This window comes from Pseudopodoces humilis, chromosome 2 (assembly GCF_049639895.1).
Source record: "Pseudopodoces humilis isolate 2021_Gansu_Grassland_sample_001 chromosome 2, ASM4963989v1, whole genome shotgun sequence".
In the NCBI taxonomy this organism is placed as follows: Eukaryota; Metazoa; Chordata; class Aves; order Passeriformes; family Paridae; genus Pseudopodoces; species Pseudopodoces humilis.
Genome location: NC_142201.1, coordinates 76,955,856 through 76,967,448, shown reverse-complemented (window position 1 = coordinate 76,967,448; position 11,593 = coordinate 76,955,856). Strand labels below are relative to the sequence as shown.

The 11,593-nt window shown below is 39.6% G+C and overlaps 1 long non-coding RNA gene across 1 annotated transcript; it reads right to left on the bottom strand.

Annotated features, from left to right (window-relative positions):
- Positions 1–275: 275 nt before the first annotated feature.
- On the bottom strand, positions 276–9,249 carry LOC148184884 (uncharacterized). Its single transcript, XR_015774688.1, has 3 exons — positions 9,136–9,249; positions 6,803–6,932; positions 276–391 (listed from the first exon to the last, which is right to left on the bottom strand). It is a non-coding gene; the product is annotated as an uncharacterized LOC148184884 (long non-coding RNA).
- Between the last annotated feature and the right edge of the window lie 2,344 nt (positions 9,250–11,593).

The following is an 11,593-nucleotide window of genomic DNA, read 5'->3' as shown; positions in this document are numbered from 1 at the left end:
AGTAACTAATTGAGTTTGTCTTGGCAGAGGACATAGGATGACAACAATGAGATGATGCAGGTGAGAGAAATTTCATAGTGCAGCAGACAGTGTGGTAACTAGGAATAATGGGATGGAGTTGCAAGAGTAATTTTTTTCACTGAATCTTTGTGCAAATATCCTGATGGTGAGATGTATTGGATTGTGGAATTGTGTCCCGAGAGGTGTAGTTGAAGCCTTGTCACTTGAGTCATTTGATTCTAGAGATGAAAAAATACTCACAAGAAGGGGAACTACCTGGTTTTGCACTCCTCCATCACCAAGACCTCTCTTCCTGTAATGCACTGCAGAGGGTTGACCCTGTCTGGGTGCCTGGTGCCCACCAAAGCCATTCTGTCATGATCCTCATTAGCTAAACAGAGGAGAGAAAATACCATGAAAGGCTTGCAGTTTATGACAAGGATAGGGTGACATCACTCACCAGTTGCTGTCATGGGTAAAACAGACTCCATTCTATATTAACAATCAAATCAGGTTTGGATAATGATAAATAAAAACTAAACCTTAAAAACACTTTTGCCCCACCCCTCTGTTCTTCCTGGGCTTCACTCCCAGCTAGGAGCCAGGTTAGGGGGTCCAGAGGTAGGCTGTGGAGCATTGTCTCTTGAGTGCCAGTGACTGTGGAGCAGAGCATTTCTTCACCAGAGCAAGGCCCCATCTGCCCCTTCCCCTGCACACATGCACCTCAAAATGTCTTTAGACGTCAATCTTTCCAATCTCTCATGGTCTGTCTTGGCTGGCATTGGGTCTGTCAGATGTGAGAGAAATTTCTAGCAGTTTCTTACAGAAGGCAGCCCTGTAGTCCTCCCATTACCAAAATCTGTCCACACAAGTCCAATGCATTTACAATTATGAATTCATGGCAGGGGAAGTTCTGCTAGCAGAGGTAAGACAAATATTACTGTCAACAGCAAAGAAAACAGGAGTATAACAGCTAAATTTTTTTTTTTCTTTTGAAAATGTTTGCATTTCCAAGTTTGGCTGCGCAAAGCTCTTCTTTACATTCACACATATAAGTGTGATTGAAAGCTGTGACAAAATGCTGATTTCAGACACACAGGGGAGGAAATATAGTAATTTTAAAACACAAGCAAGAAGAAAGGTAAAGAGAGAAAGTATGACTCATGGGGGAAAATAACAATTTGCAAACTCAGCTAGCTCAAATGTTTAAATCTTCTGCCTCTTGAATCAAGATTCAGCTCCTGATGTGGCGCAAGAAAGGTCTGTGTAATAACATTTGCTTTCTTCCACACTGCTCTGGCTCTTTCACACATTCCCTTTCTGATGGTTCACAGTGCTCTGTCAATTGTTCTTTTTCTTCATTGCAGATTAGGTGTGTTATGTACTGTTTTGATCTGCCTGAGCTGCATTTTTTAGGGGTTAAAGGACAGTCAATACCTTTGTGAGCAGTTATTTCATCCAATGACTATGTAGTTCATCCCAAATTTGACTGCTTCACTCCACAGAATCACAGGATTACAGAATCAACTAGCTAGGAAAAGACCTCCAATATCATCAAGACCAGCCCATTATTGAACACCAACATGTCAACTGCACCATGGTACTAAGTGTCACATCCAGCCTCTCCTTAAGTACCCCCAGCTCCCTCAGCTGCTCCTCACGACACTTGTGCTCCAGACGCCTCATGTTCTCTGGATATGCTCCAGCACCTCAATATCCTTCCTGAACTGAGAAGCCCAGAACTGGACACAGCACTCAAGTGTGGCCTCACCAGTGCTGAGTGTAGCAGAGGGAATCACTTTCCTAATCCTGCTGGCAACACTATTGCTGATATAGGCCAGGGTGCCACTGGCCTTTTTGGCCACCTGGGCACACTGCTGGCTCATGTTCAACCACTCATTGACCAGCACCCCCAGGTCCTTTTCCACTGGGACACTTTCCAGCCACTGTTCCAACCTGTAAGCTTAAGAGATCCCATAGCAGTGGCTGTGACCTCAGCAGCCTCTCTAATCAGGTTTTTATTCAGATTTGCAACCATGAATCCATAAATGTATTTGGAGCCCTGTATTCTGCTGAACTGTGTGGACTTGAGTCTCCACTGCATCTTTGAGGACCTGAGTCCAAGGCTACATACAGATTTCCTGCAACAGGTGCTTAGGTCTGTGAGCACTACCACTCCAGAGAACATAATTCAAATCAAGATCTTGGTTTCCAAAGGCTGACAGACACTGGCTTGTTTTCCAGCTAATGAGCCAATTGGCTGTGAATCTTGGGCTAATAATCTTTAGAAGGCAGTCACAACATCATCTCTCTCTCATGACTGGAGGTTGACTAGCAATCCTTGATGACAGGTCAGATTTTCATTACTATGTTAAACATAATTGGGATAATGTTAAAGTTGCTTTATGAATAAAAGAAGGAGAAACTTATTTTGGCTATCTCTTCCATCAAAATTGTAGCGGGTGCATGCTACTCAAAAAAGCTTTCGAGATGTAAAACCAGTCTTAAAATACTATGACAAATCAGTGGTTTTGGTGTTTGCTTCTTGCTTCTGCACTGTTCAAACCTGTTTTACATCCAAAAAACTGAAGTAGAGTCATTTGTAGAATAATTAATGAAACACATGATGTGTGAGAAGATTAGTTCTATTTTGAATAACTAGTTAGGTGAGCAATTTAGTACTAAAGGGCATTTTTTTTCATATAATATCTTGAATCACTTACTGATATCTAGACAAAAGAAGCAAAATAGAGAAGATGAAGGCTAATGAAGGCTAAAACCATTGGATTTTGAAATAAAGTAGAAAAATAATTTCTGGTGAGCAAAAGTCACTAAGAAACACAGGAGAGGGGTAAAGGAGGGGAACTGTAGTGCATTTAGTACTGAAATGATCTGATCTTGATAAGCTTTAAGAGAAAAATGAAAGAGCTTTGTGGAAACCAATTTAAGATGCTATTGTTTACTAAGGTCCCAAATTATTCTTAACTCCAAATTACCTTCAAGTAGGTACATATTTCTTCCTCTCCTTTATGAGGCTGCCAAAATTCAGTATTCTAGCCTGCTTCTAACCTTCCCCATGAGACTCATTCCAATCCTCCTTGGAAGTCTTAAGAGCAGCTGTACTGCTGAAATGCTTGGCACTTTCATGAAGATGATTGAAAAAGAAACCTCTACAATAAGAAAGAAATAGGTGGGGGGAGGACAGCTGTGATTTTTTTTCATTCTTTTCCAGAAAAAGTAGTGAGCTTGAGGTATGGTGTTCAAGTAGAGCTAGTTTATCTTTAAAAGAACAGGTCTGTGACACATGGAACAACACACCTCTGGAGATGCACACTTCCTTAGCCACTTTAAGGCAGAGATTAAATGTTGTGGTTGGCAAATTTACACAAACACATAAAAAATTTGAGTAGGGTCTTTTTTTTGTAGGCAAAAATGGGAAGTAGAGGAAATACATTTATGGAAAACCCGTGAATGACACTGAAAAAATTTTTTTGGAAATTAAGCCTCACTGTACTTCTATATTCCTGTGCAACAAGAAGTAGAAGGTCATGCAGGTTTGAGTTAAAAAGAATGTAAAATCATCCTAACACAGGATGGGCTTTTCATGGTTTGATCTGTAGCTTGAAAATCAGGCACAAAGATGTGCCCATGTCACTCATTAAAGGATATATTGCTTTCTCCAGAGCTTCTGTCTTCACCATGGTACCTCAGAACTATCCTGGCTACCAGGACAATCAGCCAAGTTATAAAGCAGGAATATGGCAGTGAATAGAGGGCCATTATTATGGAAACAAGATTCTTTGGTTTAGGTTCTGACAGAGAATGTTAAATTGTTTGTATAAAATATAAAAAAAAATATCAAGAGAACAGTGGGTAATTAATTCCCTACCCTCTTGACCCCCTGCAGTTCAGTCAGATTCCCTCTCAGAGGAAGGAATGAGCCCTGAACATGTAGCTTTACTGCCCTTGTTACCAGTATTTATTAGGATCTATTAGCACTTTGTGCTGGTTTTGGCTAGTGTAGAGTTAAATTTCTTCATAGTAGCTGTCAGAAGGCTGTGTTTTGGGTTGGGGAGGGGACACAGCTAGGCCAGCTGACCACAACTAACTAACTGTCACGGTGACACTGGTGGGTCAGTTCTTTTCCTCAGGACCGAGATTAACGAGAGACAAACTGTTTCCATGTTTGGGCTGTGTTGTTTATTCTTTCCTTATCTATATTACATGTTTACAGACTACAAGGAGCTATGCACACTAAGCTAACAAGGTGAAAAATGGAGAATGAAGAATCTCTCCAAGATCTTTCATGCGTCTATTTATCCAATAATCAAATGCCAAGTACGTTATTTTCTTTAATGACCCAATGGCCTGACACCTGTGACCTGCAATGCAGACTTTTCTATCCAATCACTCATTATTACCCAAAAACCCTTAGAAGAAGAAGACGAAGAAGGAAGAAGAAGGACAAGAAGGAGAAAGAGACAACACCCCAAAAATCTCCATCTTGGATTAATTTATTAATATAACTAAAACTCCAAACTCTAACCTTTTCACGCAGTGACTTAATATAATTATATCTAACTTACACACATTTTCAGTTCTATCTATTAATTTTGGAAACCATTTCCATGGGCTCGGGTCAAACACAGTGCTTTCCTGTGGGTTCTGTGCCTGTCAGAGCAGAAATCATGAAATTCTCTGTGTCCAGGGTTCCAGCAACCAACCAAAGGAATATGCCAGGCAATATGGTGTTATGCTCAGCATGCAAACCTGGAGGAAGGAGGAAGTGGGACGCAATCGGTGTTATATTTGTCTTTCTAAGTCAGAGGTGTGATGGAGCCCTGCTGTCCTGGGCATGGCCTGCCCATGGGAAGGGGTGAATATATTAATTTTGCATTGCTTGTGTGAGTGGCTTTTCTTTACCAATTAAACCGTCTTTATCACAGCCCATGAATTTTCTCCCTCTTACTCTTCTGGTTCTCTCCCCCATCCCACTGGAGGGAAGTGAGTGAGTGGCTTTATGGGGCTGAGCTACCAGGTGGGTGTTCAACCACAACAGTCTTCAAGTTTAGGAATTCCTTCACCGTGTTTCTTAGGGTAGACAAAGTGTTATTTCTCTCCCTCAGCTTCCTCACATCCCAAAATTTTTACAACCAGCTCAATAATTCTTGCTCTCTTTTATTTAACTGTGGGGAGTTCTGGAGATGAGTCCCTTGCTGTTTAGACTGACTGAATACATGCTTCAGCTTAAAGCAGGTGATTAATTCATATGGCATATTTCCTCTAGGAATTTTTATATGTGCCATAGCCTCAGGAGGCAAAGTTGAAGGACCTACACCACCTGATGAGACCTGAAGATATTGGTCCACCTGAAAGCAGTTCCTAATTCATAAGCCTCTGAGAAGGGCTGTGAAATGAGCAGGATAATTCTGGCATAAGAAAAAGTACTTTATGTCAACTTTTCTGCTCTAATGCTTGTGTGACATGCACAAGCAATGCTGTTCTGTTACTTTCTAGACACTTTTTTCTACTAATTTCTTTGCAAATTAACCAAGAATCATTTAAAATGAAAGTTTTTCTCCCTTCAAGCTGTTAAAAAGTGATATGGGAATACAACAATGCTAGAATTTTCACACTGCTATGGACGCTTTAAGTTTTCATTAAAAAGTTGATGTTCCCACTGCCTCCAGCCAAAATTCTTAACAAAATTAAAGCAGCACCATTCACGCTGCTATGGGAAAGGCTGCTTTTGTAGCAGTTTCCTACCTGTTGCTGTAAATATTCATTTTGAGCTGAAACTTGTTACCAAGTGCATCCTATTGCCCGTGGAATGATTATTTTTGTAATTTTGTCTGATAGCAGGTTTCCTTTGGAAGCAAATGCTATACCAATATACAACACTGGCTGTAGAAGAGTTGCCTGCTTTTGCACCCATTGTTTCTCAAAAGCATAATATGTACTTCTTCATTCTAGGAAAAGCGAGGGAAATTCTCCTGTATTAACTTATCAGGGAGACTTATTTGAAGTGGAATTCGTCTCACACAACTTCAGCTGTGTAAAAATTAATAATGTCTCTGAATTTCTAGGAGCAGGCTTCCTCTTGGAATTAACATCACCCTCTTCAGCCACCTTGTAATTCATAGATTTTGTCTTCCTTTTAGAGTTTTCTTCTCTCACCCTACAAAATTCCCTAATTTTGTTCCTGGACTGGCCAATAATTTGCTACCCAGCAGCAACATTGTCTGCCCCAGAGCTTCCATCACCATGTATCATTCAACCAGAACTGAAGGCTGGATTTTTGCACAGAACATGCAAGTCACAAGCATATTATGGTGGTGTTGGCACCAGCTAGCAACCAGAAAACACCAGCCCATGTCCAAAGAATCTGAGCCAAAACTCCCCATTTTGTATATGCTAATGGTTTTATTTTTCCTTTTAAACAACAATTATTCAGTTCTTACTGCATTTAGTTCATGCTATATATATACTCTGAATGGTTTTGATAAGTAGCACAACTGATAATATTCTGTTTGTAGGCTTTTTAGAGTTATTTGATGGATTACAATATTGCTCATTTTTCTTCCAATTTTTTAACACTGTCAAGCTCCCCTCTGTTTCACTTCCATGACTCACATAGTCATGGTGCTTAGATATCTTTTTTTACCCAGGCCTGGAAATCCCTGGTTTAGCCTCAAATCCTGAAATACACAGGCACACTAGAAGATTCATTTAGACTAACTGCTCAGTTTTAGATTTTGACAGTTATATGACTTTAATTCCAACATCATCTCATTCTGCTTACCTTTCCACTGAGAACAGGAGGTAAAAGTAAGTGTATCTTACACAGATGAGGAGTTTTACTTTGATGTCTTCCTTATTCAGGAGTCTTGGGGAATGCCTGGATGAAAGGCTGCCTGGGAGCTTGATCCTGGCTGGAAAGGAGTGCATAGATACAGTATTTACTAATTTAAGGATTAAGCCCTATTCCACATCAACTCCCTTCAATGTGCACATGTTTATTGATAAAATAACATAGTATATGGTTCTTCTTAAATGTGTAATATAGTTAGTAATAAGTGCTATTAGAAATAAATCTTTTTATAAGAAACTTCAGTGCAAATAAGCACAATGCTGAGCAGGTTTACTTTTCACTTGTCTTTCAAAAAGTGTAAGATCATTCTCACCCAAAATGCTGACCTCAGAGCTAAAATAGAATGGCTTTATGAAGTAGTCTTGAAGTATGTTGGAGCCTATCTAATCCTTTTTTGTGGAAATAATCAGGAACAAAAGAGGCAGAGTTTTGAAAAGTGTGGAAGAAACATACTCTTTTTTCTATAAGTAAAAGGATTTTTGTGCTCTTCTTTGACGATGAGAACATCCTAGTAATTTTTTTGTTTTGTCTTGCAGTAAAAACAACCTCTGAAATTACAGCAAAAAACAGCAACAAAATTATTAGTTCCTTTTGTGGCTGGTTGAACAGAGAAGGTATGAACAGAGTTTCCCTCTACATCATTAAAGAAACACTAATGAAATTAATTCATGCTCTTCTAAAAAGAAAGTTTTGTTTGCATAAATGATTTTATTAATTTTGCAGAAATATATGAATTCATTAATTTGATTTCATATTTGGTGTGAATGTGTGGCTGTATATCTTTTATCAGGTAAGTTCCATCACAAAAAGCTTTCATTTTAGAAAGAAGATAATGGTTTAAGGAATTAGAGTCCTTGATTCCAAATTATCTGAATGCATCATAGAAAAGTAAAGGTAAAATCCATCTTGCTACTTCCTTGAACAGATTTCATCATCATTTGAGGCAAATTAATTGTGAGACTTATTTAGTGATGGGTTTCATTTAATCTCACTTTATTGTCAGAAAATTAAGCATCCATTCTAATCTGTTAATCTCTGCTACCTCACTCACTAATGGACACAAGCTAGTTCTAAAAATTGCAGATTGGTGTATCCTGCAGGGGTTAAGAAAAATTCACACTGAATGGTAACCCCTGGCCCTATGCCTCTGTTGTTCCTGCACTTCATTCATCATTCACAAAGTTATGTGTTTAAGATCTGATAGATCTTTTGAGTGTTCATAAAGTAGAGTCAGTATAACAGAATCTTATCTTGTGCCTGAATACCCTGAAAACACACTGGGACAGGCAAGCCTAGACACAGACTGTCCCGAGAAATCTTGTTTCTGGGTCATTGCAGGTTTCTTCAGGGTTAGCTTTGATTCCCAGCTCCTGCCATGTGATTTTCAGTGTTCATCAAGACCTTGCTCTTTTCTCTCTCCTCCATCATGCATACAAACACTGTTCTTACTACTGACTTGCTATATAAAAAAAAAAAATCTGTAATATATACAGTTAGTGATTGACTTTCTGAATTCAGTCAGCAGATGGTGAACTGAATCAAGGGCAGCACTGAGTATGGAGAGCAAAAGTTGAGCATTTCACTTGAGCAAAAGCAGGTATCTCCAGTCTATCTGAGCTAATTACCCTAGACTCTCTTTGTAGGCAGTGAAGACAGATTGCCCATTTTACTGTTCAATTCATCTAATCCTGAAGGAGCCATAAAAAGTCTTATGAATCTAATTTTGAATGTAGCTGTCTCTCTGCTGATTACACAGAGAACTTGGGCCAGTGAGCTCAGATGTGAATGTCTATACTGAATTTGTCTAGTTTTGGTCAGATATATACACTTCCAAAAACACCTGTGTAGGCAATATTGACAAGTCAGAGTGTAGGCCATGTGTCTAAAAGGGCTCCATAGGGAGCCTGGATGATTAACTTTATATTCTGACAATGTGCTCTTGTTCTGGTTTAACACCAGCCAGCAGCCAAGCCCCTCACAGCTGCTCATTCCCCCACCAACAGGATAGGACAGAGAACTGGAAGGGTAAAAGCCAGAAAACTCATGTGTTCACATAAAGACATTTCAAAAGAGGAAGCAAAAGCCACGCACACAAGCAAAGTGAGACAGGGAATTAATTCAGTACTTCCCAAGGGCAGGCAGGAGTTCAGCTATCTCCAGGAAAGCAGGGCCCCATCACACATAGTAGCTACTTTGGTAGAAAAATGCCATCACTTCAAACTTTCTCCCCTTCCTCCTTCTTTCCCTGAGCCCTATATACTGACCGTGATGCCATGAGGTCTGGAATATCCCTTTGGGCAGTTGGGGTCACCTGTCCTGGCTGTGTCTCCTCTCAGCCTCCTATGCAATCCCAATTTCCTCATCGGTGTGGCAGGATGGAAATTTGAAACAGCTTTGGCAGTGTATGCCCTGCTCACCAGTAACAAAAACAATTCTGTAATATCAACTCTGTGTTCATGACAAATCCAAAACACAGCTCCACTGTGAAAAAATTAACTCTACCCCAGCCAAAACCAGCACAACAATGAAGACCTTTATGTTAGTATCACATTAAGCAGCACCTGCTCGTACCACTTCACAATCCCACAATGAGGTCAAGACATGCTTTCTTGCTCAAGTGACTGTGCAGCAAACTTTTTTGGTTTACATAAGCAACAGCAACAACAACAACAACACTGTTTTTTTTATCTGTATCAATTTGACCTCGCAATGCCATGAATGGTTGTTACAGGACAGCCAAAAGGAGAGTGTCCTGTGGTAGGAAGACACAGGGGAGGGGATTAAACAGTTAAACCATGATTGCCACCACAGCTGTGTAGGGCTGAAGCTGAAGTTTAGAGACGTAGCTTCCAGAGCTCTTAGGAGGATCAAGCTCTCTTCCCTTAGCTGTTTAGCAATGCATTTCCACTTAGCACCACATGTAATCAGATATCTTTAAAGCTACATATGTAACAGTCTCTTTTGGTTTTTTTTTTAATATTTTTTTTTAATCCATGTGTCAAAATAACTCTCTTTTTAAGCAGTCAATGTCATTTTGATATAAATGCATGCACTTGCCATTCATTGCAAGGTGATGCCTACTGTGGCCATAAAACTAAACTTCATTGCCTTGATAAATCATATCTTGGCTGCTTGTCTGAAGGGCGTTGGAGAGCCCTTAAGCTAGTATCCTGTGGACTGAGTGCCTTTGAAAAACTATCATTTGTCTTTTGATTTAAATTTCTACATAAAATTATCAATCAACTATTCAAGGAAGAATAAGCATGGAGAGAAGGAATTTTTCAAGGAAAAATAAGCTGTCTAGCTAATTGTATCTACCCTTTGGATCAACAGTGGATTGACTTTGTAATCCTATGGTAAGGATTGAGTTGTGCTGTGTTGCTTTATAAGCACCAGCTTGTGTAATTCAGGAAAACCATGTCAACATGGAGCATGCACTCTGCCAGAACAAATATCAACAAGTAGACTCCTTTTCCTTTGTACAGGATTTACATAATTCTAACTGATGCCTTTCATTTTTTTAAAATCTCAATACAAATCTCAGTATTCAAATCAGAAATACTGTAGTGCTTCTCTATGTCCAGTTTATCTAGCAGAAAGGATTGCTGATGTATATATGGGTGGAACATCATGACATAGTAGGGTTTACTTGTTCAAACTTTCATTGTGCCTTTTAATAACAATGCTGCATCACAAAGAAGGATACATAAAGCATAAGCAAACTGTGGGTAAAGACATATATCATGTGCCTGGTAAGTACTTTATGGCCTGGGGGGAAATTCTCAGCAGGAACAAACCAAAGTAGCTCTTTGAAGTACGTACACTTGCACAGTGCACACTGACAGTCAGGCTCTGTGGCAGACAGGCAAGTACAACACACTGTGGCAGGTTGATTTTGTGCCAAGAGTCTTCTTCATTTCACTTCTGCACAGAACCTTTCTCCATTTCTGCAGGCTGTAAACAATCTTCTGCTCCCTATTCCCAGCTACCCAGAAATGCAATCTAAATCCTGGACAAAAATCCATATTAGAGAGAAAGCATTTAAAGAAGACAGCAGATGTGTGTAACAAACATGAATGAATGTCAACAGCTGTCAGCAAGTGCAGCTCTGGTTGACAGTGTCCTAGGAAGGAATTTAAATATATAGGGTAAAGAAAACCTTTGGGATGGTTTCTTTTTTCTTACCCATTGTGCCTTCTGCTGTTAGGAAATAGACACAAATCAGGGCATGATGTTTTTTTTGTCTGATGCCAAACAACTTTTTCATGCACTGTAGTTCTGTGCCAGTCATCAAATGCTGGTGGCCCAGGGATTTTCTTAGAAAGGTTCGAGTCCTGAATACCCACATCATTATCAAGTGAAGTACTCTTAAGTAAAGTCTATTTTCTTCCACTAGTCATACAGGGATCTCAGAACGAATATTTGTGATATAAACAATGCAGATATCTAAAAGAGTTCTGTCCCTGGTCTCTGCTTTTTTCGTCATGTAACCTGCACAAATTATCTGTGAGAATCTTCACAAAATGTTCACCATTTAAATCTATTAAAGACAGGTCTGCACCCCTTTCTCTCTTTTTCTTTGTGTGTGTTAATTTGCTGAGAAAACAGCTGAAGCTCCAAAGCTACTTCTGCCTCTGGCTGCCTACCCACCTACCTCCTAATCACCACCTTGACATAAAAATCTCCTCAGTTTTGAGTTAACTGTGCATAAGTAAGAGGTGT